Below are 26,502 nucleotides of genomic sequence, written 5' to 3' on the forward strand. Positions count from 1 at the left end.
TTCTTCACGTCATCCGCCCGATCCGCGGTTTAACCGCGGAGTCCGCGGCTGTAACCGCGAACCGCGCATCTCTAGTAGGCAGCCCAGGCACTGAACAAACTGTAAACAAAGTGGGGGCATCAAACAAAAACGAAACACTGTATGGATGGAGTTTCTCTGGGAATACTGAAGAGTCAGGACAACATTTTTGGACAAAAGTGTCTGCTAATCATTTGAAATATCAACGTAAACATGAACAAAAGTGTCTGCTAATCATTTTAAATATCAACGTAAACACACAATGAGAGGAATGATTGGAATGAGGAACTGGTACATAATGGGCAATGTACAGATCATCTGGAGGGACACTCAAAGTTCAAGAGGATTTTTTTTGTGTGGTTGTGGTGCTAGGAAGAAGTGGGATTTTGGGACTTTTTGTTCCCAAAATACTGGGTGCCAACCACTGTGGACAGTGTCAGGGTGTGTGTGTGTGTGTGTGTCCTCCTCATGCTCCATGGGTTTAGGGAAGTGTCATTGTGACTGAGTACCATCACTACAGTTGCACTCTGACAGCCATACCAACTGGCCTGGCTCTTTGGCGTTGCAGTCAAGCTGCAGGTTTAGTGCCCCGGAGACCTGGGTTCAAGACTGTGTGGGGTCACTGCTCTCTCCTTTCGCTACATATGGTGTCAGAAGTGGGATGGCTTGCCGTGAGGTCATCAGAAGCTTGCCCAATGTGTGAGTCGTATAAGGGACCCCCAGGATAGGTTGACCCCGGTGAGAGAGCCCAGAGATGGGTGAAGCATGTGTGTGGAGCACCCTAGGATGGGAGAGGTACGGCTGGTGGTTGCGTGAAGGACGCTAGTGTGCAAGAAGCACATGGGTTAGCTTCCTGAAGAGGAGGGCAGTGTGACGGAGTACCGTCACTACAGTTGAGTATGCGCTCTGACTGCCATACCAGCGGGCCTGGCTCTCTGGGGTCACTACAGTTGAGTATGCGCTCTGACTGCCATAGCAACGGGCCTGGCTCTTTGCCGTTGCGGTCAAGCTGCAGGTTTAATGCCCCGGGGACCTGGGTTCAAGACCGGGTGGGGTCACTGGTCTCTCCCATGCTACAGTCATATTGTATCATCCCAGATAACATACACACACACACATTAGTGTGGTGGTAGGTAGAGTTTAAACTGTAGGTGAAAGAGGAGTTTATCACTGATTGTGGCCAGGATTATGGGCCCTATCATGACATTCTAAAGTGCATCGTCACTCGTCAAAAGTCTATTCAAATTTAGTAGGATGTCCAGTTCACATTGGGAGGGGTTTCGTTGGAGCGCATGGCGTAACAAGGTGTTCCTAGGTCTTTTAATCAGTCATATGGGTGTGTTTGGGGCGTAACATCATTTTAAACCAATGAGAATGACATCTGTCATTCCCTTTAACGGCGCAACGTGCGATATGTCAAATAAATGCATCGGTATTTTGGCATTCAACGGCGCATTTGAAGGAGGCTGCTTGCGAGACCATATGGAATAGTCATTCTTAAACCACGCTTTACTAAAACCTAGCATAGCCTTCACGCATTTGCACTCGTCTATTATTTGAACTCATTGGCAAAGTGAAACTAACTTCACCAAGGAGTCAGTCAACGACAAGACAGTTACATGCAGTTACTTTCACTATTGACTGACAATGGGTTACCATCGAAAACATAGGCTGGAAAAAGCAACACTTACCCTAATGTTGCTCAAATGACTGAATAAAACAACATTTATCCTGCAGAGGAGTTGCTTATATCTCGTGACAGTGCGTCTTCAGCTGTTCTCCATATGTGTCTCTCGCCTCTCCCCTAATCACTTTTAACCGTCATTACCAATTTGCAAATGGTGAATAACTACTCATCATGAGATGTACAGTATTTTGTAATATCTTTATTCTAATTATGTTTCCCATTGTAATCGTGCAATTTAATGCTTTGCATTGACGTGCGCTGGTGAGCGTTCATGAATGATAGAATGATGGTGCGTGCACCTGCCAATATGACTGTTGACATGCGCTCTTAAAATAGCATATGAACAACTCGCCATTGACTTCTGACCAGGTTTAGGTGGTGTATGATAGCGATTTTTAGACAATGCACGAGTCCCCTCCCTAGGTTGTTAATTGCCACACCCCTGGGCGCAATGCTTAAAAAAATAAACGTGCAAAATACCGAATTCTACGGAGCCCTCCGGGTGACATGGGGAAAAAAAACATGGGTTAGAAAAAAAAAAAAGTAGTGGGGAAAAAAAACATGAAGAAGAAAAAAAAAACTAGGCTGAAATTAGGCTGCTGTCTGTTAGGCAATTTATTGTAGCCTGCTGTGTGTGCGTGTCTGCACGCAGGTGTCTCCCTCTCCCTCCCTTGTCATAGCTATGTAATGTGTCCAGAAAACCCACAACACGCAACAGTGATAGAGCAATCATAGTATCATGATACGATTGCCATCTGGCGGTAGTGGTTTGTGGGCCTATTGGGGTCAAGTAGGAAGCCCAGCAAGTTCCAAAAGTAGAAAAAAAGTTTTGCGAGATCTCGCAAAGTTTTGCGAAATCCCGCAAAACTTTGCGAGATCCCGCAATGAGATCCCGCAAAAGTGCATCGTTTTTTTTTTCTTCCTCATGTTTTTTTTTCCCCACTACTTTTTTTTTTTTTTTCTAACCCATGTTTTTTTTCCCCCATGTCACCCGGAGGGCTCCGTAGAATTCAACTTTCCGCGGGTGAATAACGAGTATTACGTCATGCGCTGGTGACCCAAAATACAGCCCTATGTCTTTTTTTCTGTTTGTATGGCTCTGTAAACTAAACTGTTTGACATCTGGGCCAAAATATAGTGTTGAATGATGCTATTTTCTAGCCTGACAAAAAAGAACATAAAAAAGAAAAAAGGTTGGCATAACACAATTAACTCAGTAATTGTGGAGAAACACTATTGGTGGTAATAACGCTTCAGTTGTTTTGTCTTTGCGCGTTGGTTTAAAGTACATATATGAATGAAGGCATGAGGCAAAATAATAATCATTAATCAATAATGATCATTTTTGTCAAATCTGACTGAGTGATTTTGAATGTGATACATTGACTGGCATAGTAATTTTGTGAGACTGTATCATGATAGACTGTGTCTGTGTGCGCGAATAGTAGTAGCATATTTGGAGGAAAGTCCGTCTCTGGGTATCACTCAAGTCTTTGTGTCTCTGCACTGCACCTCTGGAGGTTGGTGTAGCAGGGGTAAGAAATACCGGTAGATCTTTTGGTTTGCACATTTCACCATGCATAGATTCAGCCTCATAACAGAACCACTTTCCTATTTTAGTCAACAGCAATAGTGATTAGTAATATAAGATAAGATAAGATAAGACTTTATTTGATCCCACACCGGGGACATTTACTTGTTACAACAGCCAGAGAAGATGGACCTAGCAATAATTTTGCAAACTGAATTACCTGCAAAAGCATTTTGCTCAAAATACTTAGTTTCAGATCCAGAGATTGAGAGATCATATAAATCATACAGGAAAAAAGATCAGAGTATTTTACAGTACAGGAACACTTTCAAAAAAGTAATATAAATGCTAAATTACATATTACATTTGACAACTGGTTCAACACTTTTCATATAATGACTCAATCAATAAACAAAGGAGGAGAACAGGAATTAACTGAGAATACTTTGAGAGATATTTATTGTTAAGCTGAACATACAGAGAGAGAGCGAAATGATACACACAAAATGATGACCATGAATAAAATATTTATATGATCCATATTTAGATGTTAAAAATATAGCCACTGTTTGACCTTTTTGCATTATTGGCAATATCATATCAGTTTAATGAGTCACAAGGAAAGCTTTTGAATTATGTAGCATGAGTAAAAGAAAAACAGTTTACAGAAGCTGAACTTGAAAAAACTCCAGCTGACTTCCTGAGGCTGGCTGAGAGAATGTCAAGAGTGTGCAAACGTGTCATCAAAGAAAAGTTTGGGTACTTTTCACTAAATAAAGAAAAAAAAAACATTTTGTTTGTTTTTACTACATACTGTTACACTTACTGGACTAATATTTTATCTTTGTATCTCTACTTTCTGTCAAGTACAGGGTTGACCACCACAGCAATAAGAGGAGTTGTGTCAGATACAAGAACATCTAATTATGATGGGCTCTCTTTTTCAGTAGGGTGGTAGACCACTTTCATCTTCAATCTACATCACTGAAGCAGCCTCTCCTCCTCTCCTGCTCTCCTCCTCTCCTCCTCTCCTGCTGTGCGTCTTCTGCCTCTCTCTTTTCTTTCTCCTCTTCCAGCTGGAGCTGCTTCAGGAATCTCCCCTGCTGCCACAGCCTGTGCATACAGATCTGGTGAAGAGATTGTCCTCCAAGCCTCTTCAATTTCATCTTCATGGTTTTGTCCGTCTCTGAATATTAGTCTTGGGTCACCTCTTATCATTTCAAGGGGGATCAGACATAACCGCTTTGCGCTTTCTTCAGCTATTTTGGTTAACTCCTCTTTAAGATGTTTCTCTACTGCCTCCCGTAGTGAATCCTCATAAAACTTTGCATAGAAGGGCGGGAAGCATTTTTTATTGCAGCACCGAGCAAGTCGAGGAATGAAACACCACAGAAGTAATGATGCTGTGATGACAACCAACCCCCAGAACTGTGTAAAAGAGAAAAAAAAATGTCATTCAAAACATAGAGACCACGCTAATAGCCTCTGTTTACAGTATATGCCCACATTAGGGTGAATTATGGCTAAATCAAAGTTATCATTAAAAGAAAACTGATTCCTCAATGTTGTATAAAGCAATGTCTTATAGTTGATTGAGATTTTTGTGAACCAAATAAGGTGAATAACTACAAACAACTAGAGCTGATGAATTGGTACTTACAAATGAATCATTTTTATAGAGTGCATTAATCATTTTCTCCTCTGTGGTGAAGTTACGTGGATCCTTGCAGGAAATCCTCTGGTGTTCAGTCACATTCTTTGTGAAAACACACAACCACCAATCTCCCTCTAAGAGGACAGCGCTGAACCAGAATGACGTTGCAGTGCAGGCGATACTAATTATGTATAGCAACACATTGCAAAATTGACATTTAGTTACATTTTGAATATTAGATTCAAAAAGATAAACGACTAGACATATTATGAGGATAGGCAAGAGTATAAATCCAACTTCATGCTTTGCTATTTCAGGTTCACATGAGCATACAAAGTCCAGTTCAAATAAACTCTTGACCAAGTAGAGTATAGCAATGAGCACAAAAATGTTTTTCACTTTTATCAGACTCAAGAAGATTTCTGGTACGTCATGCACAAGGTGTGTCATGTTTATGTAGGTGTATTATGAGTGATAAAAAAATAATGTTTCTTCTAAATTGAACTCTAATAATGATATTTTGAGAAGTTGAATCACGAGAGAAATTGTCAATATTCACAGTTTCTGTGTTCAAAGTTTCTGGGAATCCTTTTTCTCAGGTCAGGAAATATTATCCAAAATTTGATATCTTGAAAATCAGAAGTCTTCAGAAGAAGACTGATTACATCCTTCTATGGTTTATGGAGAAATATAGATGTATGCAGCTCCTTGACTATCCAGCGGCTTTGTTTAGCTGTTCATCTGCACTTTAAGTAGATCCTAGCAAGTACTGTGATACAAGTAGGTGATGCAAGTACTGTCATTCTTTTGAAGGTGTCTGCACTGTCTAGCCTACAGTACATCAATGGGTGGGCCTACTGGAGGGTAGTGTGGGAGGCACTGGTATGGGAGGGGGCAGACTGATGTGTAGCTCCCTGTGGGGGGTGCATATGGGTTACCAACTTGAGAGAAGAAATTATGAACATTCTCATATAGAAAGCACTGGCATTCAATTTTGTTAAAGGAATTTCGCTAGTTTCTCGATTGCTTAAACACTATTACCAGGCTTATGAGCTACAAAGTAGCTTCTTCCTTTTTCCTAAATATCAAAGTACATTTATATATTTTGATTTTGACATAGATTTATTTAATATTACCTGGAAACTATAACCATACATCAGCTCAGAGATTCATTGTTGGTGGAAACCTAATGGTGGAAACACACACGTTCATCTCAGCCTACCCACTCTGCCCTGTGGTTTCCTACTCACATGCCGCTTCTTTGCAACTGAAACTCTTGCATGACATTTTGAAGAAGCACTTTGAATTACAGTAAATACACATGATCTACTTAACTACTGACAAATCAAAACCTCAAATAAAACTGTAGTAAATGTGTACATATGTTTCTTCCTTTATCCTAAATATAACATGTTTAATAAGCAGCACATGAATGTTCAGAAGATGACATAACATAGTTTAAAACTAATACTGTTTGGCTGAATTTCTTAATGTGATAGGCCATTTAGAATGTTAATTATTCTTCAGATATATGCAGGTTTTTTGGCCGCACTACAGTTGTATATCAATTCGCCAAGCTCCTTACCTGTTATGAGACAGCATACCACCCACGTCACGCTTACCCCCCTCCTCACCTCTCCCCAACATTATAAATCAATTGTATACACCATATTGCTATAGCATAGTAATATTATATACCATTTGAAAGCTTGAACTCTTGAGAATCCATACACGACAATCTTTCCATATACAATCTGTACAGTGCTTTACATTGTCAAATGAATCCTACTATGTCTCAATTAAATTGAATCAAAAATGCTCCCCTACCCCTCCTCCACCTTTTGTGCTTCCCTACCTTCCAGCCATAGTGTATATCCTTAGCAATGTGTAGATGCTTCATATTGGGCCTGGAAATAACCACAAGAATCCATAGAAATATATTCATGTTGTTTTGTCCAATATTAGTTGTGCAGATGTATAGTCCATCTTATACACCAGTGTTTCTTAACTGGTGGGTCGGGACCCAAAAGTGGGTCGCGGAACAGTTCTGGGTGGGTCGCGGAGCTTGTGTTAAAAAAATAAGAAACCACTTAAAAATGTAAAATGCTACATTATCAGATCTCATAGACAATGTTGATCTATGTGACAGATCATGTTAGACATCATTTTAGTGGTAAACACAAGCTACAATCCTGAATATTTGAAGTAGGATATGGATTCACTTAAATTGGGGACAAAATGGGACAGAAACCCCAGTGTGTGGTGTGCAGTGAATTGCTGGCACATGAGAGCATGAAACCATCAAAACTAAAATGTCACATGGAAACCAAGCACCCCTGCCAATGACAAACCTGTCGAGTAGCCTACAGTACTTTGAAAGGTGACATCAGGGTCAGTAACTTAATTCTGCTTTTGTGCAACAGGCCCCAGGAGTTGAAGACTTCACAAATGTAATGCCAAACATCAGCATGTTCCAAACAAATAGGCCTACAGGCACTTTGCGTGTCTTAGCATGTTGTTCACCATATCTGTTGTCTTGAACGCTAAAAAAAATATGGGTTGCGACTTGATGAACATGGGAAATTATGTGGGTCCCAAAGCCAGACTAATTAAGAACCACTGCTATACACAACCATTGCACCAACGACAAAAATGCAAAAATAGAGACTTATTGTTATTCCATACTTTCCATAAATCGTTCAGAGCATAGCAACATTTTAGCATATGCCTGAGCTCAGTTAAACTGCATTTGGAGTAAGAGCATAGCAGCATTTTAGTCAATGATTTTACAAAGCTAAAGGTCAAAAGATTCTTGGGATATGTTGCCTTGACATATGCCTTGAGAGTGATGGTACTAACAATTGTTTATTCAATTGTTTAAGTGCTATCAAAGTGATTTTGGGAACGTTATGGTAAGGTAAAAAGCTTAGTAACTCTCAATACAGATGTATAGTATTTTAAAGATAGATAGATAGATAGATAGATACTTTATTGATCCCCAGGGGAAATTCAAGAAAATGTTGTGATGTTGGTACCCTTCAACTAAAACCATTCAACATATTAGTGATGAGCATCATATTTCCATGCAGACAATTCTCCATTTAAACACAACATTTTAAAATTCATAGACATATCTCTCGTGAAAATCATCTCTCTTGTATCATAAACAGGCTTGAATCTAACCTCCCCATCTATCACACACAGTTCATTCCTGCAGGAATTACTCCTTCCTCTCTTCACTGTCATGTTTATCAAATACACAGTACATTGTACACTGTCAAATTGCACGTCCTAATGAATGTGTGTGCAATATATAGTTTTATCAATTTCAAAAAGTGTGGGAAAATGAGCAGTCAAGAAGCACTAGGTAAATGCTACATTACCTCCGTTTCCTGTTGTGTTTCCTGTTGTCTGCTTTTGCACTGTGCAGATTGTGTCATGGCATGCCAGGCTCTGCTGTCTGTGGTTTTGGAGACAAATTGACAAGCGTGATTTATTTTTTGCGGAGAGAATGTGCAGGGACCTTGACAATGGGACAAACAATTAAGTGAACTTCTCAATATGGGTTGTCCTTCATCTTAAACTAGATGTAGAGCGGTACAAAATATGACCGCCGCCCAGTCCAGCACATTTTTTCCACAAAAATAAATCACGCTGAAAGGCCTATATGATTCTAACTGTCTCACTAAATTGCATTATCCACTCAATTCTCACTGGTATCTGCTAGACAACAAGTACCAAAACATGATTAGTTCATAGATTTCACATGTAAAATTGATTTTATACAACCCCATCTTGTCTGTTCATAATTCTGAGAAATTCTTGAATTGTGTGCATGTGTGCGTGCACACGTTTATGTTTATGTGTGTGGGTGTGTGTGTGTGTGTGCTTGTGTGTTTGTGCATGTGCATGCATGCGTACATATGTCTACTGTGTGAGTATGTGTCATACGTATGATTACTGTGAATGTATGTGTGTGCGAGTGTATCTGTTTATGCACATGTGTGCACATGGAATGGGTTAACATGACCCCTGGAGGCAAACATACGGAAAGGATTGGTCATCCTAGGCCCTACGGTTCTCAAGATATTCACAGAAAACTGTGTCTGCCCTACTCTCCTTTCGGGGGGTCCAGTCCAGCGGGGGGGCTACAGATCAAAACGAAAAACGATGGTTCCATGCTATCCATGTGGGGTTACATGTCCACCAAGTTTCGTGTACCCCGGTCTTTCAGTGTCCCAGGAATCCTTGTTGGTGTATGGTCACTAAATGTACACATAAATTATTTTATTGTAAGGCCCCCAATGAACGAAAGTTCACAAAACTTGGCATGCATTCGGAAGGTGTCATAATGATCCTACACTTTCAATTTTGTGCAGTTTTGACCATGTCAGCCAGAGATATTGTGATGAAAACTAGGTGGTGCTATACATGAAATAAGTGGTAATGGGATGGGTGGACATGCCCCCTTAAGACCAACATACAAAAAAAAGGTGGACCTCCTAGGCCCTACGGTTCTCGAGATATTCACAGAAAACTGTCTAAGGCCACCTACAGGCCAGTTGGTGTATAGTAACATAAATTAATTTATTGTGTGGCCCCCCATGAACGGAATTCCACGAAACTTGGCGTGCATTCAGAGGGTGTCATAATGATCCTACACTTCCAATTTTGTGCAGTTTTGTCTATGTTAGGTCACAGATACCTGCAATTACAACACCTCGTTTTTACTTTTTTGTGTTTAACTAGGTGGCGCTATTGAAATGAGTGGTTATGGAATGGGTTGACATGGCCCCTTGAGATCAACATACAAATAAAATGGTCCTCCTAAACCCTACGGTTCTCGAGATATTCACAGAAAACTGTGTCTGCCCTACCCTCCTTTCGGGGGGTCCAGTCTAGTGGGGGGGCTACAGATCAAAACGAAAAACGATGGTTCTATGCTATCCACCAAGTTTCGTGTACCCCGGTACAGTACAAAGTGGAGACAAGTCTATGACATCGTCAATACATGGGCTTGTGAACTTTGACAAAAAAAAGAGGCCGAACAAAATCGACACCCCCCTCCCCCTGTAAAACTGGCTGTATCTTGGAAAGTATTGATCTTACATAAGAGTAATTTTACAGTGTGTCTCCTGGGTAACATAGGTACACCTGGTAATTTTTTCAGAATTTTTTGAGATCTAAGTGCGTGGGCCCTGGTTGAATTGACGTGGAATGACCCCATTAATACAAATACATTTCCACGCAGAATTGGTGTATATCTGTTTATTAGCTGTATGGCTTCCTTAAAGGTCCAGTATGTAGGAAATAATGGAAAATAAACTGTAACCATTCCAAAAATGATCACCATATGTTGTCAGAGAGTGAGGAAACACGATGAATTGAAGTAATGGCTTATTTGACAACATTACTCTAACCCGTGAAACCCCGTAAAACCCATGAAAAAAAATCAGTTACGGGGCGGAATCTCTTGGAATGTTCGTTTATGTTTTGAACGATTAATTCTAGAATAGCGTATTAATAATGGGCTGGCGCGTCCTCCTATTTGGGTTGCCAAATTAGCAAAGGCCAACTGTCAACAGCTGTCAGTTGTAGTCATGAACGCCTACAAGAGGCAGGCAAATTTCCAAAATTAAAACAAGAAACAAATTAAGTAGACATCGGAGGAGCTTCCTGAAATGGTGACGTCTTCGTCAAACTAAGAATATCAAGTCTGACGCAGAGCTGGCCATATTTCTCCACAACAGGTAGCCTATGCTAAACTTCATCTGCATCGCTAACTTCAGCTAAATATGTTACGTTGGTTAGAGAGGTATTTTTTGTTTTCACTGTTTCCGTAATGTGTAGCTGGGTCATGGCTGGAGAAACGTTAAAGCAGCTGCAGGTCAACTAACGTTAGCTAAGTCTTCATTACATCTGGCAACCCAGAAGAGGCTTGCGTCTGGTAGTCTTGAGAACGTTCACCAGTGTTTTGATTTTGGCCTACAGAACGTTCGTAAACAATCCTACAAATCGCACCTTTAAGTAGCCCAACTGTGTTTATTCAATGCCTCATCTCCCGCTCTAAAAAAGATTCTTGACCTCTATGCGGGTACTCTGAAATCATCGGTTGCTATATTGTACTATTCATTACATATAGTAAGTCATGGAAATTCATTTTTTTTGTCAGGAAAAGTCATGGAATTTTACATTTGACTTAGATCCAGGGTTCCCACTCTGACAGAACAAGTGCATGCTTAGAGGCCAATGAGGCAAGGAAACAACTTTTTATCCAGGTCAAGATCCTTGGGGACTGGGGATGGATTGATACAGATGCAGGCTGGCAGCTACGTTGGACAACACTCCCTGAGGCATCACAGGCATGCTATGAGCTTGTGCACTGTGGTTGTAAAAAGGGTTGTACCGGGCACTGTAAATGCAAAAAGGCAGCATTAATGTGCACAGCACTCTGTGCTGGTGACTGCAGTGACTAAAGCTGTTTTGTAGGCCTTTTTCTTACCCCCAAAAGCTAAGGCCTCTACAACAACTTTCACTGTACTATTTTAGAATGCTGATATGTTACCTGTAAGGGTGTCACGATTTCGATTTTATTTCGAAATCGATCGAAATTACATCTCAATCTCGAACTTCGAACTTAAAAGTAGAATCGACGATGCAGCCACACCCCCAATGTCACGTCCAGCATGTATGCCAAGACGCACAAACACACATGCACGTGCTGAACTGCAGCACACTCCTCTAATTTTAGGCTGCAGCCAGTTAAAATATAGGCCTACACATCAACCTACCGAAATCAAAGCCACCGGTGTGGAAGTATTCGTTCATTCACGTCAATTAAACCTAACTTAGCCTACTGTCATGGAATTTACCTCAACATATTAGACACAAGAACCACAACACGTAGTATTGGTTTGCTCACAGACTCTTGGCGCCACGAGGAGAGAGTGCTAGTGAAAAGTTTGAAACCCCTCACCATCAGTCTCTGATCCTGCAGCCCAAAAAGTTATCTTTTATTGTACAGATGCACACAAAAAACAGGATGCCAGACACTCCTTCTGGCACTCTCCTTCAGCTTGATTTCCTCAAAACCCACGCACAGACGCACACGAAGAAGGGAGGCCTTTTCCTGTGTGTCCCAACTCGAATTCTGTGTCCTTGAAACTCAGTATAATATTTTTGCTTACAGAGGTGATTTATATATCTGTTTACACAGGTGTTTTATACAATGATAATAATAATTCCTTTACATTTCCCTCCTGTTTATCATTGGTAACTTTCACAATCATCTGTTCCATTGTAACATCTCCAATACAGGTTTTCTGTAACAACTTCATTGCTGATCATGAGGTTAATCAATTAATCATTACACTTCACTGTTGCCCTCAGCGAGGAGCCTACATGCCTCTTCTTGCAAAAGCAAAGCATTCATATTAGCAGTTACAGTCTTGGTTATAAGCTGGCAAAAACAAGGTAATACACATGTTGTGAATACACAGAACAAGATTAATACAGCAAATATAGGAGCACATATTTTCAAGATTATCTGCAGCCAGGTACCGGACCTAAACCATGAAAGAGGATCCCATCCTTGGTTAACCGTATCAGTAATCATTGCTTGTTGTACATTTTTCATTTGGTGCAAAGCTTCAGTAACATCATGACTGTTCGCCTCATCCGGAATGTATGTACAGCATGTATCATTCAGCATTGCACAAACACCTCCTTCTGCAGCTGCCATTAGGTCAAGCACCAATCTATTTTGCAATAACATTAAACGCATAGCAGACATTTCAACGTTTTGTTTCTCATTTACTTTGATAGATGAATTTACAAACAATCCAATTCTGTATTCTTGTGTTTCCATTCTTAACAGTAACTTTCCAACCCCTACCCAGGGGAACAGACTTAACCTTATTTTATGACTAGCAGACCACAACTTATGCTCATCAGGGACATCCTTTCCCCAAATAGGATCGTGTGGTTTCACATCTACTACAGCTCTGCGGCTACAACGGTGGTGGGTAGCCTGAGTTATAATGTAAGTGTGGTCAGTCAGACGCACCGGAGCACAAATTCCTACCCACTTGGGTGGAAGATTTAGGTAGACTTTGTGGCCACACATCCAATAGATACCGTCTAATGTGGTCGTACCATCAGGACTAGGCAAAACATAGTCACTCCAACACCTGCACCTGGTCTTATTTCTAGGATTGGGCCATGGACAGATATCACCACCTTCATCAAAACGTATAGTTTTCTTTTGACCTTGCATCACACACGTTTCCATAGGAACCGCTGTCTGACGACACCTGTAGAGAGGCAAACTCCCCACAGGCACTGAACCATTTCTGAAGAAACACAGCGGGAATATTGTTTTAGGTCTAACAGTGGCATAAGGGGTCAATGTTACGTTAGAATTTAGGTACTTCAAAGGGTGTGTCACTGCACAGGGTTCACTGATCGTGAAAGTGCCATTGTCATTTATTGTTAGGTGGGATGAATTATAAGCGCTGTAAACGCCTTGTTTGTTAGACGTTCGCTCACCTACACACACACTCTGTCTATAAGGGATTTTGGCGACTGTTAAACGGGGATGAGAAGCAGATATTGGCATCATAGAACATACATAACAGTCAGACACATTATTCAAATCAGCTAACATTTGAGCATAGCGATACCATGAATTCAAATTATACACATGTGTTATGTTGTAGGTATGCAGATCTTCAGACAAAATCCATCTTTTCCATCTTTTGTATCGGCTTCCTTTGTCAAAGTCGAAAAAGTCATTGTTCAGTCCTTGTAGCAGTCTGTGCAGTTCCACTTAGGCCTTGCAGCACAATTCCCAGCAAGGTGAGGGTAATGACCCCTCAGAGGACCAGCCTCCACACCAAAGGTCCGTGACCCCCAGGCATCGTCACTAAGCCGTGGAGGCTCTGTAAAAACACTGACGTTGAGACGACTAGATTCTATACCTCTAGACCCCTTTGTAGTCAGATTTCCTCTCCACAGCGGTTGACTCTGCAGCTGGAAGGTCCCGTATCTTACAGTGCGAGATGCGTCCAAGAAGTCTTCCCCTGTACCTTCACTGCGGTAGGAGTGGCTAGTATAATTCTATGATGAACACCCAGTCTCCTGGTTTCACTTTAGGGTCCTGTGGAGAGAGAGAGAGAGGGAGCAGTATTCGTGTCTACACATTTAGATGACAGAGTCTTAATCAACTGTCCCACTACTCCTTCATCATCATCATCAGGCGTGGACTTACTACGAGAGAAATCAGGCATGGTGTATGGTCTACCATACAACATTTCAAAAGGAGTTAGCTGTGTGGCAGCACTCCTCCCGTTGACACAATGACCATGTGTCACTATAACTGCCCATTTATACATATATTTAGGTAATACTGGTTTGCCACTTGGACCGACGTAGACATTGTCTTTTAGGTAGCACCCATGTTTCTTCCATAGGTCCCTCTTTTTAACAGACGCTTGCTGCTGTCGTGTCTGTAGGATTTCGTCAGTTTCCGTTTGCAAGAGGAACACGCCTGTGGCTTCCTTTGCACATTCATCTGCCAGGGCATTTCCTCTTGAAACAGTATCAGTTTTGTTAGTATGCGCTTCACATTTACAAATGGCAAGCTTTTTTGGTAATTGAAGAGCGTCATATAATTTCAGAAGTAAGTCTTTATGTTTTACTGGTTTTCCAGTAGAGGTTTTGTAGCCACGTCTTTTCCAATGTACACAAAAAATGTGAGACGCAGCAAAAGCATATTGACTGTCTGTGTAAATTGTTACTTCCTTTTTTGCAAAAAGCTCACATGCTCTGGTTAGGGCTGTCAATTCAGCTGCTTGTGCAGAGTATGAAGTGGGCAAACGTTTTGCCTCTATTTTTGTAGTTAGGGTAGTCACTGCATAAGCTGCTTTATTTACACCACATTTATCTTTTACGGCTGATCCGTCGACGAAAATTATTTCACCTTTTTTCAGCGGTTGATCAGTTAAATCAGCTCTAGGTTTCATGTTCGTTTGTGTAATCTCCAAACACTTATGCTCCACCCCGTCCTCAGCTGTTGGCAACAGAGTGGATGGGTTTAGGACAGTGCAGCGCTCTATGGTGATGTGTGGTTGTGATAACAACACTGTCATACACGAGAGGTGTCTTGCGGGAGATAAGAATGTCATGTTGGTTTGTAACAGCAGTAGAGAGACAGCATGTGGCACTTTCACAGTCAGTGGGTGAAAAAGCACGACTTCAGCTGACACTTGTACTGCCATTGCTGTGGCGAGTACAGCCTGCACACACACAGGAGTTGCTCTCGCCACCGGATCCAGTCGTGAACTGTAAAATGCCACTGGTCTATTTTTTGCTCCCCACTGCTGCGTCAAAACAGAAGTCATGAAACCATTTTTTGTATCGACCATTTGTGTGAACGGCTTAGTGTAATCAGGCAGCGCTAAAACAGTGGACCCAGCAATTAATTGTTTTATGTTTTCAAACGCAGTTTCAGCCTCTTTAGTCCATTTTAGTTTATCGTGCGCAGCCATGGGCTCGTCAAAGATTAATGCTTGTAAGGGGCGCGTCTTTTCGGCATAGCTTGGGACCCACATTCGACAATAGTTACAGAGCCCTAAAAATGACATCATTTGTTTCTTTGTCATCGGTTTTGGTGCTTCTAATATTGCTTTTTTACGGCTAGAATGCACATGTCTGCCATCCTTGCCACCTGTCAGTGTGTGTCCCAAATACTTTACTTCAGATCGCCACAATTGCAATTTGTCTTTGCTCACTTTATGTCTGGTTTTGTGCAAATATTGTAGAAGTGCCAGTGTATCAATTTTGCATTTTTCTTCGTTAATTCCTGCTATGAGCAGATCATCAACATAAGCCAAAATTTGACTTCCGCAGGGCGGGATAAACTTTGCCAAGCAGTTATGTATTGCTTCGGAAAATATTGTAGGCGACTCACAATACCCTTGGCTTAGGCGTGTAAATGTGTAACGTTTCCCTTCAAATGTGAATGCGAACCAATGTTGACTGTCTTTATGGACGGGGATTGAGTAAAACGCGTTTGACAGATCTAATACTGAAAATACTTTAGCTTCTGGATTTAATTGGTTCAACAGAGTATGGGGATCAGGCACATTTGGAGCGCGGGCTATTACTGCATTGTTTACGGCTCGGAGGTCTTGTACCATGCGCCAACCAGTAGATGGGGCCGCTTTCTTGACAGGAAATATCGGCGTATTACACGGTGACTTAGGGCATGGCACAATAACCCCAGCTTTAATCATTTCTGCTATCACAGGTTTTATCCCCGCTTCTGCGTCAGGTTTAAAGGGATATTGTTTTTGGCATGGATAATAACCTGTTTTTGCTCTAATTCGCACGGGCTCTATGTCTTTAATCAGACCCACGTCCGTAGGTCCTTTTGACCATAAGCTTGACGGAATTATTTTTAGCGCTTGATCCTCAGCCTCTGTCAAAACCATCAATCATGTCTCTGTTTTGTCATGTAGTATTACTGTTGGTGTAAAAGTCACCACATAATTTAGACTGGTGCGCCTCCAACAAGTGTTGGGGCTTTTTTTCAACATCTTGAGTTTCAGTTCTCCAATCTTGTATTTGTGTTATAAAGTTCACATGTTTGTCTAGACGTGACTGTTTTTCATTTGGGCTAGTGGACAGCTGCATGTGGGGTTTTAGTTCCCAACTCATCAGTTTCTGCGCGGGCGGTGGCAGAACTGTTTGACAAAAAGGTTCTTTGTCCAACCAACACAAATAAGTCAAAGTCACCCTAGTAGGTCCTAGTTTATCGACTAGTTTGTCATACTCTGGGTCTGGCCCAGGTGTAGGTTTGCGTCTCAGGTCAATTCTTAATTCGTCAGGGGGTATCAGACTAGCCAGTGGGTTAATTCTTTCCTTAACCTTTTGTACTATCGTCTCTATTGTTTTTCCTGGGTCCTGGTGCGAAGGCTCTAGGGCCCAGACGTAATATGGCGTACCTTTCCCCTCGACTAAGTGTATGTCAATTTTATCACATGTCCTAGACTCCATACCCCCCTGTAGATTTGGATAGATGGCTAATTTTAATTTCACCATTAAATCTCGTCCTAACAGGTTGTAGGGACAGCCAGGGGCCATGACTACAGGGGCGAAAACAGTGCTTCCTGTTTCTGTCAGCTTGACAGCCACAGGCTCACTGAAATATTGTTTTTGCACATGACTGTTGGCTGATTTTACGAGAATAGCTTGATCTGTTTTTTTGCAGGCCATCTATGTCTTTCATTACAGTTCTGCATGCTCCAGTATCACATAAAAAGATTACAGGTTTGGCATTAATATGTATCACTTTCTCTGGTTTTTGCTGTCTTAAAAGTGACAAAATGTTTTTCTATCCACCCTTTTATCTTTGACCTGAAACTCTGGAGTAATGCTTGTTTTAATTGTTGTTCATAGATTTTCTTATTGTCTTCAGTATCTGTTTTTAAACCGCTATAGGCTTTAAACACTTTTTCAAATGTGTCTCTAAACTCCCAAACGTCCTCATTATCTTTTTGTATTGTGGCATATATTTTGGTGTAATCGCAATGTTTTTTGAACACTAGTCTACATTTATCCTCTAAGTTCTGAACTTGTTTATTTAGTTCAGTGGAGCCGGGGGCATATGCTGTACCACCTGTATGGGCTACAAAACTGTCTTTCACGCGGCTCCAATCGGAGCCCATTTTACAGCGGAACATCCTTTCGACCTCGTGGTACACAAGTATTATATTTTTCATTTCGTCGCAGAATTCGTTGATCTGTGCTTTGTGAGAGGCTACTCCCTCAATTGCCTTCTTCACGTCCTCTTGGGTCCATGTCCTGTAGACATGCATTATTCGACGGTTGTCAGCAATTTCTTGTTCGCCTGGTCTAAATGTTGGATTAGGTAATTCTACCATTGGGAACGCGTTTATTTTAGACGGCTGTGGAGGCCAGCTTGGCGTTTTGTCATCATAATCAAAATCATCAACGTCATCATCATACAGATGTGTATGTGAAGTTGGCGGTTGTGGCGAAAGGTGAAGACCTGGAGAGAGACGGGGATATAGTGGGAGATTTACCGCGTCTAATAGAACTGGATTTGCGGATGCTCTAGTTCCTGTCTTTAAAACTTTATTTACGTCCCCAGACATCCTGGTGTCCCATTCTAAACGTTCACCGTGGGACCGCGTCAGTTGTCTAGGTCTTTAGGGCGTTTTCTCCTCCCCTCCCCTGGCTGGCGTCGGGACAGGGGGATTCAAGGTTACAGGAGCTGCCGCGGGCGACGGTGCAGACACGGAGGCACTAACCACAGCTGCTTGTGGTTGTGGTCTGTTGTAAGGAGGTGGTGAGGTGTAAGGCATATTGTCTTTCTCTTTTACATACGCTACGGTACATTTTTTTCCGTTCTTTTATTTTATTTTCGCGCTTTCTTGCCTCCTCCAAACACAATTTAACTGCATCAATTTCTTTTTGGTGCTGTGTTTTTATACCATTTTTCTTTTTCGAGTGGTGCATCATTATGTCGCGTAACAATTTCGAACAGCCAGGAACTGTTAATTTCCCTTCAAATTCGAACTTATCTTTCCATTGTGTTAGCCAATTTTCAATTCCTGGGTGAATTTTGGACATAAATTTGGCATCGCCTTTCAAAGCATTTTCTTTGTCTTGGGTATTACCCATTTTTACAAATAGGGGGTTATACTGTGTCGTCCTCAAATGGGCAAACAACAAATCTAGAAAGCAAGCTTCTAGATGTCAGGTGTTAACCTAACACCCGGCTTTCTCTGGGTGATCACACAGATTCTGTTGTTCGTTTTAACTTACAGATAATCCCCTCATTCACTCACATTCAAACACATTCAAAACTTTCCCTTTCTTGGAGAGACTTTTAGGCGGGACTCGAACCCCCTGTAGTACTCTCCCGATAAACTCAGGTGGGACTCGAACCCCCCTGTAGTACTTAGTTTATCGTTAGGCCTACTTTAACAGTACTGTATACAGAAAAGAGCAACTTAATGCGATCTTTCCCTTTCAAACATAGTCCCAGACTAGTTTTTACTCACGCTGTTATGGTTCTGCTCTGTTGCTATTCGGATCCCGTCAATCCAGTCCAGGGCCTGGTCGCCGTCGGTTGGCCAGCACGGAATTCACCGTACTGGGCTTTCCACGGTCCCGGACCGCGGGCTGTGCACAGTCTTCAACTTCCGACGATCAGTCCCAGGAACTTGGGTGTCTTGGGATCCGGCTCGAAAGGACCAAGTAATGTCATGGAATTTACCTCAACATATTAGACACAAGAACCACAACACGTAGTATTGGTTTGCTCACAGACTCTTGGCGCCACGAGGAGAGAGTGCTAGTGAAAAGTTTGAAACCCCTCACCATCAGTCTCTGATCCTGCAGCCCAAAAAGTTATCTTTTATTGTACAGATGCACACAAAAAACAGGATGCCAGACACTCCTTCTGGCACTCTCCTTCAGCTTGATTTCCTCAAAACCCACGCACAGACGCACACGAAGAAGGGAGGCCTTTTCCTGTGTGTCCCAACTCGAATTCTGTGTCCTTGAAACTCAGTATAATATTTTTGCTTACAGAGGTGATTTATATATCTGTTTACACAGGTGTTTTATACAATGATAATAATAATTCCTTTACACCTACTCAACTTAGCAAGTGAAAAGATGGTCTAATTACAGTCCAAAGTTACTTTAAGGCTTAAAATGCACATTTATAAGTACATATTCCATGAACACTAACCTTGGGTCTCTTCGGAGTGTGCTGAAACAATCAAATTAACATTCTGTGTTGTTTCATTTTACTATGTTCACGTCTCTGTTTTAGCCTAATGTTAGTTCTGTTTACATTACAACCTCGCGGTTGGAACGGTTTCAAAGCGGTTTCAAAATAAAAGCCCCCTGAAAAAGAAAAGGAAAAGGCCAAAAAGAGTAAATAACATATAAGGAATGCATTAATAGTAATATTTTTAAAAATCGAAAATCGAATCGAATCGTGATTTTAAAATCGAAAATTACATCGAATCGAGGATTTGGAGAATCGTGACACCCCTAGTTACCTGTTCAATGTTACATTGGGGATTTGTAATAGGAGTTCAAGTTGTGACTATTTGATAGGAGCTCAAGTTCAAGTAGGGCTACATTTTTGTCATGTCCATATTTACATGGAATTGTTTGGTGAAATGATACATTTTGTACTTGGATTTGCCCTATCATTGGATCTTTTGCCAGTGATCTTCACTGCACGTAATGATGTTGACCTCTTAGAGTGCTATCAATGCTATAGATAAGTTCCTCATGCCCAGAAACATGGAAAAACATATTTAGTTTATATTTCTATCACATTTAGATCCTAAGATAAACCCATTTCTAATTTCGGGCCTTGAAATTTCACAAAAATCACAGTGGTATAGGTGCTACAGGTGAATTACAGGATAATAGAAGTAAATGTCCGTAAACCCCTCGGTAATTCTTTTCCCATCTCATATGACAACAAAATTAAAAAAATATTTTGAGCCTGGCTTTATCAGACAATCTGATTTTGTTTTTTAAAATGTATGCAAATTAGCACATTTTTAATGAGATAAGGTCTAATTTGCATATTTAAACATTAACATATAAAAAACTTTCAATACATTTTTTTTTTAGTTTAACATGAGTAATCAACTGAGAAAGTTTCATGGTGATATCTATTTTTATTTTTTTTTACCCTATTTACCTGTAGTGTCATAACATATTACAGAGGTCAGTGACCTCTATCTGACCTCAGAGGTCAAACTGAGAATGCCTCCAGATCTAAAATCAAAGCTTAGGTCATCAAGAGCAAACCCTGAAAGTTTCATGCTTCTTTCATAAAAAGCAAGATCGTTGAGCTTAACAGCCCCACTATCTGCCTATCCAGCCTTTACAACTCACACTGGGCTGTTCCGATACTGTGTTGATGAACACTCAGATGATGTCTGGGTTAAACTCATTTAGCTGGCATTCAGAGGGGAATTTATATTAGACAACGTAATGCTATTCCTCCACTAATAATACCTTTGTACTGTTCACTTATTGAATTATGGCACATGCTCTACCATAAGCCTCACTGCATCACCTCAACTTACAGTATGCATACTGCATCACAGTGTCTGCTCTCTGCCTGGAATCTGAAATTGGGTGAATAGACTATCGCCTCTTGAATTTCCCCTGGGGATCAATAATGTATCTATCTATCTACCTCCCAATTGTTTTTCCATCTTTAGTGAATCTTCCATCTTTAGTGTTTCCATCATTGCAGTGCAACTGTGAGAGAGATGGTAGTGTAGAAACAGTCCCTGGGTTTATGGGGTGTACACATGTATTTAAAGTGTATGGTAGATGCTCATAAAAGTAGTACATCTTCATGTGTATATATATATATATATATATATGGATGATTAAAATGTAAATATGATTTAGGGATGTACTAAAATTTAGAATGTGCAACTATAGTTGAATTGTTAAACATTATGTACATTTTAGTTCTATTACCTGCAAACCTAAGTACTGAACAGTCTTGCTTTCATCTCAGCTCACCCTCTTTGCCCTGTGGTTTCTTACACACATGCAGGCAGAATCCTGCAACGGGTCTGGTATCCGCGGGTACCCGATGGGTACCCGCAGAAAAGTTGCTAAAACGGGTAAATTATGACGTCCCTAAAATGTACGGGCGGGTATGCGGGCGGGAAAAGAACTCCTTGCGGGCGGATACGATGAGAACCAAAACAGTATAGAAATAAAACATCATTTAAAAAACTCTGGGTCTTCAATCATTCGTTTTCCAAGCATTTAGGCTACATGAAGCACACGATATGCTGAAACGCATTCCATTCAGATAGCTAGGTGGATACCAGGCTCATAATTCACTTGTATTCGCAAAACGAAATGTGAAGCAACATGTCATTGCATACTTCCATTTCCAAAGCAATGAAGGTTGCTTAAAACAACTTAACATTGTGCATATTATTACAGTGCATGAAAATGCACTGTACTGTTCTTCCTAGGCAACTTCTTCTTATTACAGTGCATGAAAATGCACTGTACTGTTCTTCCTAGGCAACTTCTTCTTCTTATTACAGTGCATGAAAATGCACTGTACTGTTCTTCCTAGGCAACTTTTTCTTATTACAGTGCATGAAAATGCACTGTACTGTTCTTCCTAGGCAACTTATTACAGTGCATGAAAATGCACTGTACTGTTCTTCCTAGGCAACTTATTCTTATTACAGTGCATGAAAATGCACTGTACTGTTCTTCCTAGGCAACTTCTTATTATTATTACAGTGCATGAAAATGCACTGTACTGTTCTTCCTAGGCAACTTCTTCTTCTTATTATTACAGTGCATGAAAATGCACTGTACTGTTCTTCCTAGGCTTCTTCTTCTTCTTATTATTATTATTCCGCTTACCACTTTTTCTAGACGCAATTTCTCTTGAACAGTTTAACTTAGAAACTTCATTCAAACTTTGTAACGTAGGTCTTCAAACAGATCGGGTTGCTATCTCTTTTCAACTTTGAAACTTTTATACTTTTTAAACTATTAAAGAAAAACTTTTTAAAAATCCCCATAGACTTAACATTGCCGATTATGACATCATAATACGGCCATTAAGCAATTAGAATCCTATGGCAGGTGTTCAGGCCACCTGGATCTCAACTGCCAGTCTTAGGCTTTAAGCATACAAACTGGCCCTATTAAGACTACACATCCTGTTAAACTGCTTCCTCTGCCAAAAACTGTTTCAAAATAAAAGTCCTCACTACAATATTTCACTGTTAAACAATTTAACCCTTTAAACTACTGAACTTTTTAACTGTTTAGCCATTGTAACTATTACTTGTCATCAACTATGACTCCTACCCACTGTAGCTAGTTAGCATGGTTAGCATAATTAGCATGCTAATTAGCATTTTTAGCAAAATTACTAAAAATGATTAGCTAAGTTAGCTAAGTCACATGGTTAGCATAGTTAGCATGCTAGCATGTTAGCATTTTTAGCAAAACTGCTAAAAATGATTAGCTAAGTCACATGGTTAACATATATTAGCATGTCAGCAAGTTAGCGTGCTAACATGTTAGCATGCTAGTTAGCATTTTTAGCAAAATTACTAAAAATGATTAGCTAAGTTAGCTAAGTAACATGGTTAGCATAGTTAGCATGCTAGTTAGCATTTTTAACAAAACTGCTAAAAATGATTAGCTAGGTTAACTAAGTAACATGGTTAGCATAGTTAGCATTTTTAGCAAAACTGCTAAAAATGATTAGCTAGGTTAACTAAGTAACATGGTTAGCATAGTTAGCATAACTGCAAAAATTATTAGCTAAGTAACATGGTTAACATAGTTAGCATGCTAACATTGTTAACATAGTTAGCATGTTTAGTAAAACTGCTAGAAAATGTTAGTTAAGTTAGCTAAGTAACATGGTTAGCATGCTAGCACTGCTATAAAACATTAGCTAAGTAGCATGGTTAACAGAATTAAAAATCTTAGCATAACTGCTAGCAAACATTAGAGTTGTTCAAACTTTCAGTTATCGTCAAATATCTACCTATGCACAGCCATTAAACTATTTGAATATCAACATTCATTAAACTGCTAGAAAACGTTAGCTAAGTAGCATGGTTAGCAGGTTAGCATTGCTAGCACTGCTATAAAACATTAGCTAAGTAGCATGGTTAGCATAGTTAAAAATCTTAGCATAACTGCTAGCGAACATTAGAGCCATTCCAACTTTCAGTTATCGTCAAATATCTACCTATGCACAGCCATTAAACTATTTGAATATCAACATTCATTCAACTTTCAGTCTGTCAACAACTTTTAAACGATTTACCTTCAACTTTTAAACGGTCTACTTTTAAACTATCATTAAACTATCTATTAAACTAGCTGTCTATCAACAACTTTTAAACTATCTACTGTCTATCAACAACTTTTAAACTATCTACATTCAACTTTTAAACAGTCTACTTTTAAACTATCAACTTTTATTAAGCTATGCAACCACCATGTCTATCCTAGCATCACCGTAGTAACCATCTCTTTATTATCTGTTTTAACTATACATGATATTTTACATCACAACTTTAGCATTTTCATGCACTGGTAATTCCTTGGAATTGCATTTCTAGTTATTATTATTCCGCTTACCACTTTTTCTGTACGCTATTTCTCTTGAACAGTTTAACTTAGAAACTTCATTCAAATTTTGTAACGTAGGTATTCAAACGGACAAAGCTGCTATGTATTTTTCATCTTTGTAACTTTTATACTTTTTAAACTATTAAAGAAAAACTTTTAAAAATTCCCCATAGACTTAACATTGCCGATTATGACATCATAATACGGCCATTAAGCAATTAGAATCCTATGGCAGGTGTTCAGGCCACCTGGATCTCAACTGCCAGTCTCAGGCTTTAAGCATACAAACTGGCCCTATTAAGACTACACATCCTGTTCAACTGCTTCCTCTGCCAAAAACTGTTTCAAAATAAAAGTCCTCACTACAATATTTCACTGTTAAACAATTTAACCCTTTAAACTACTGAACTTTTTAACTGTTTAGCCATTGTAACTGTTACTTGTCATCAACTATGACTCCTACCCACTGTAGCTAGTTAGCATGGTTAACATAGTTAACATGCTAGCAAGTTAGCATGCTAGCATGTTATCATGCTAGTTAACATTTTTAGCAAAATTACAAAAAATGATTAGCTAAGTTAGCTAAGTCACATGGTTAGCAGGGTTAGCATGCTAGCAGGTTAACATGCTAGTTAGCATTTTTAACAAAACTGTTAAAAATGATTAGCTAAGTTAGCTAAGTCACATGGTTAACATAGTTAGCATGTTAGCATGCTAGTTAGCATTTTTAGCAAAACTGCTAAAAATGATTAGCTTAATTAGCTAAGTAACATGGTTAGCGTAGTTAGCATGCTAACATGTTAGCATGCTAGTTAACATTTTTAGCAAAACTGCTAAAAATGATTAGCTAGGTTAGCTAAGTAACATGGTTAGCGTAGTTAGCATGTTAGTTAGCATTTTTAGCATAACTGCTAAAAATGATTAGCTAGGTTAGCTAAGTAACATGGTTAGCATAGTTAGCATGCTAACATGTTAGCATGCTAGTTAGCATTTTTAGCAAAACTGCTAAAAATGATTAGCTAGGTTAGCTAAGTAACATGGTTAACATGCTAACATGTTAGCATGCTAATTAGCATTTTTAGCAAAACTGCTAAAAATGATTAGCTAAGTTAGCTAAGTAACATGGTTAGTGTAGTTAGCATGCTAACATGTTAGCATGCTAGTTAACATTTTTAGCAAAACTGCTAAAAATGATTAGCTAGGTTAGCTAAGTAACATGGTTAGCGTAGTTACCATGTTAGTTAGCATTTTTAGCATAACTGTTAAAAATGATTAGCTAGGTTAGCTAAGTAACATGGTTAGCATAGTTAGCATGCTAACATGTTAGCATGCTAGTTAGCATTTTTAGCAAAACTGCTAAAAATGATTAGCTAGGTTAGCTAAGTAACATGGTTAGCGTAGTTAGCATGTTAGTTAGCATTTTTAGCATAACTGCTAAAAATGATTAGCTAGGTTAGCTAAGTAACATGGTTAACATAGTTAGCATGCTAAGATGTTAGCATGCTAGTTAGCATTTTTAGCAAAACTGCTAAAAATGATTAGCTAGGTTAGCTAAGTAACATGGTTAACATGCTAACATGTTAGCATGCTAATTAGCATTTTTAGCAAAACTGCTAAAAATGATTAGCTAAGTTAGCTAAGTAACATGGTTAGTATAGTTAGCATGCTAACATGTTAGCATGCTAGTTAACATTTTTAGCAAAACTGCTAAAAATGATTAGCTAGGTTAGCTAAGTAACATGGTTAGCGTAGTTAACATGTTAGTTAGCATTTTTAGCATAACTGTTAAAAATGATTAGCTAGGTTAGCTAAGTAACATGGTTAGCATAGTTAGCATGCTAACATGTTAGCATGCTAGTTAGCATTTTTAGCAAAACTGCTAAAAATGATTAGCTAGGTTAGCTAGCATGTTAGCATGCTAATTAGCATTTTTAGCAAGATTCCTAAAATAATTCAGTGGAAATGCATGGATTCCAGTTTCTTTCAGTAGCAGCAACTGGAATCCATGCATTTCCACTGAATTATTTTTGGAATCTGATCCCTTATCATACCTGTTCATTCTTACTCGTAGCTCGACTTATCGTGACTAAATTCAAGATGGCTGCAAACGCTAAACTTCGTGAAGATACTGTCTGTATAAATCGTCTTGTAAGTAAACTACCAGTGCTTTTTCAAAGTTCTCAATGTCTCGTTTTAAATGTCAGGGCCCTCGGAAGTCTACCAATTAAGTGTGGAGATACATTGAGCCTCGTAAATGGTGTAAAACAGTTATTTATTTGCATGGCTAGCCCGATGCAGAAGCACCACAATTGAAAAAGCTGTTGGTAGCATCGGCTAACTAGCGCCAGATTTTGGAGTGCAGGGGACAAGCCGAGATGGGCTATGAGACATACGTTCACA

At 39.8% G+C, this 26,502-nt stretch overlaps 3 long non-coding RNA genes across 3 annotated transcripts in view; all 3 read right to left on the reverse strand.

The window, feature by feature from the left end:
* Window positions 1–26,502, reverse strand: part of LOC143100893 (uncharacterized) — a 95,460-nt gene that overhangs the window by 17,627 nt on the left and 51,331 nt on the right. The window lies entirely within an intron of this gene.
* LOC143100890 (uncharacterized) lies at window positions 3,668–8,288 on the reverse strand. Its single transcript, XR_012981963.1, has 3 exons — window positions 8,274–8,288; window positions 4,897–6,797; window positions 3,668–4,664 (listed from the first exon to the last, which is right to left on the reverse strand). It is a non-coding gene; the product is annotated as an uncharacterized LOC143100890 (long non-coding RNA).
* On the reverse strand, window positions 11,800–19,234 carry LOC143100892 (uncharacterized). Its single transcript, XR_012981964.1, has 2 exons — window positions 18,981–19,234; window positions 11,800–14,047 (listed from the first exon to the last, which is right to left on the reverse strand). It is a non-coding gene; the product is annotated as an uncharacterized LOC143100892 (long non-coding RNA).

Source organism: Alosa pseudoharengus, unplaced genomic scaffold (genome assembly GCF_046254945.1).
Source record: "Alosa pseudoharengus isolate Yale_2024_CS ecotype anadromous, Long Island Sound unplaced genomic scaffold, YU_APseudo_1.1 YU_APseudo_1.1_scf_3, whole genome shotgun sequence".
Classification (NCBI taxonomy): Eukaryota; Metazoa; Chordata; class Actinopteri; order Clupeiformes; family Clupeidae; genus Alosa; species Alosa pseudoharengus.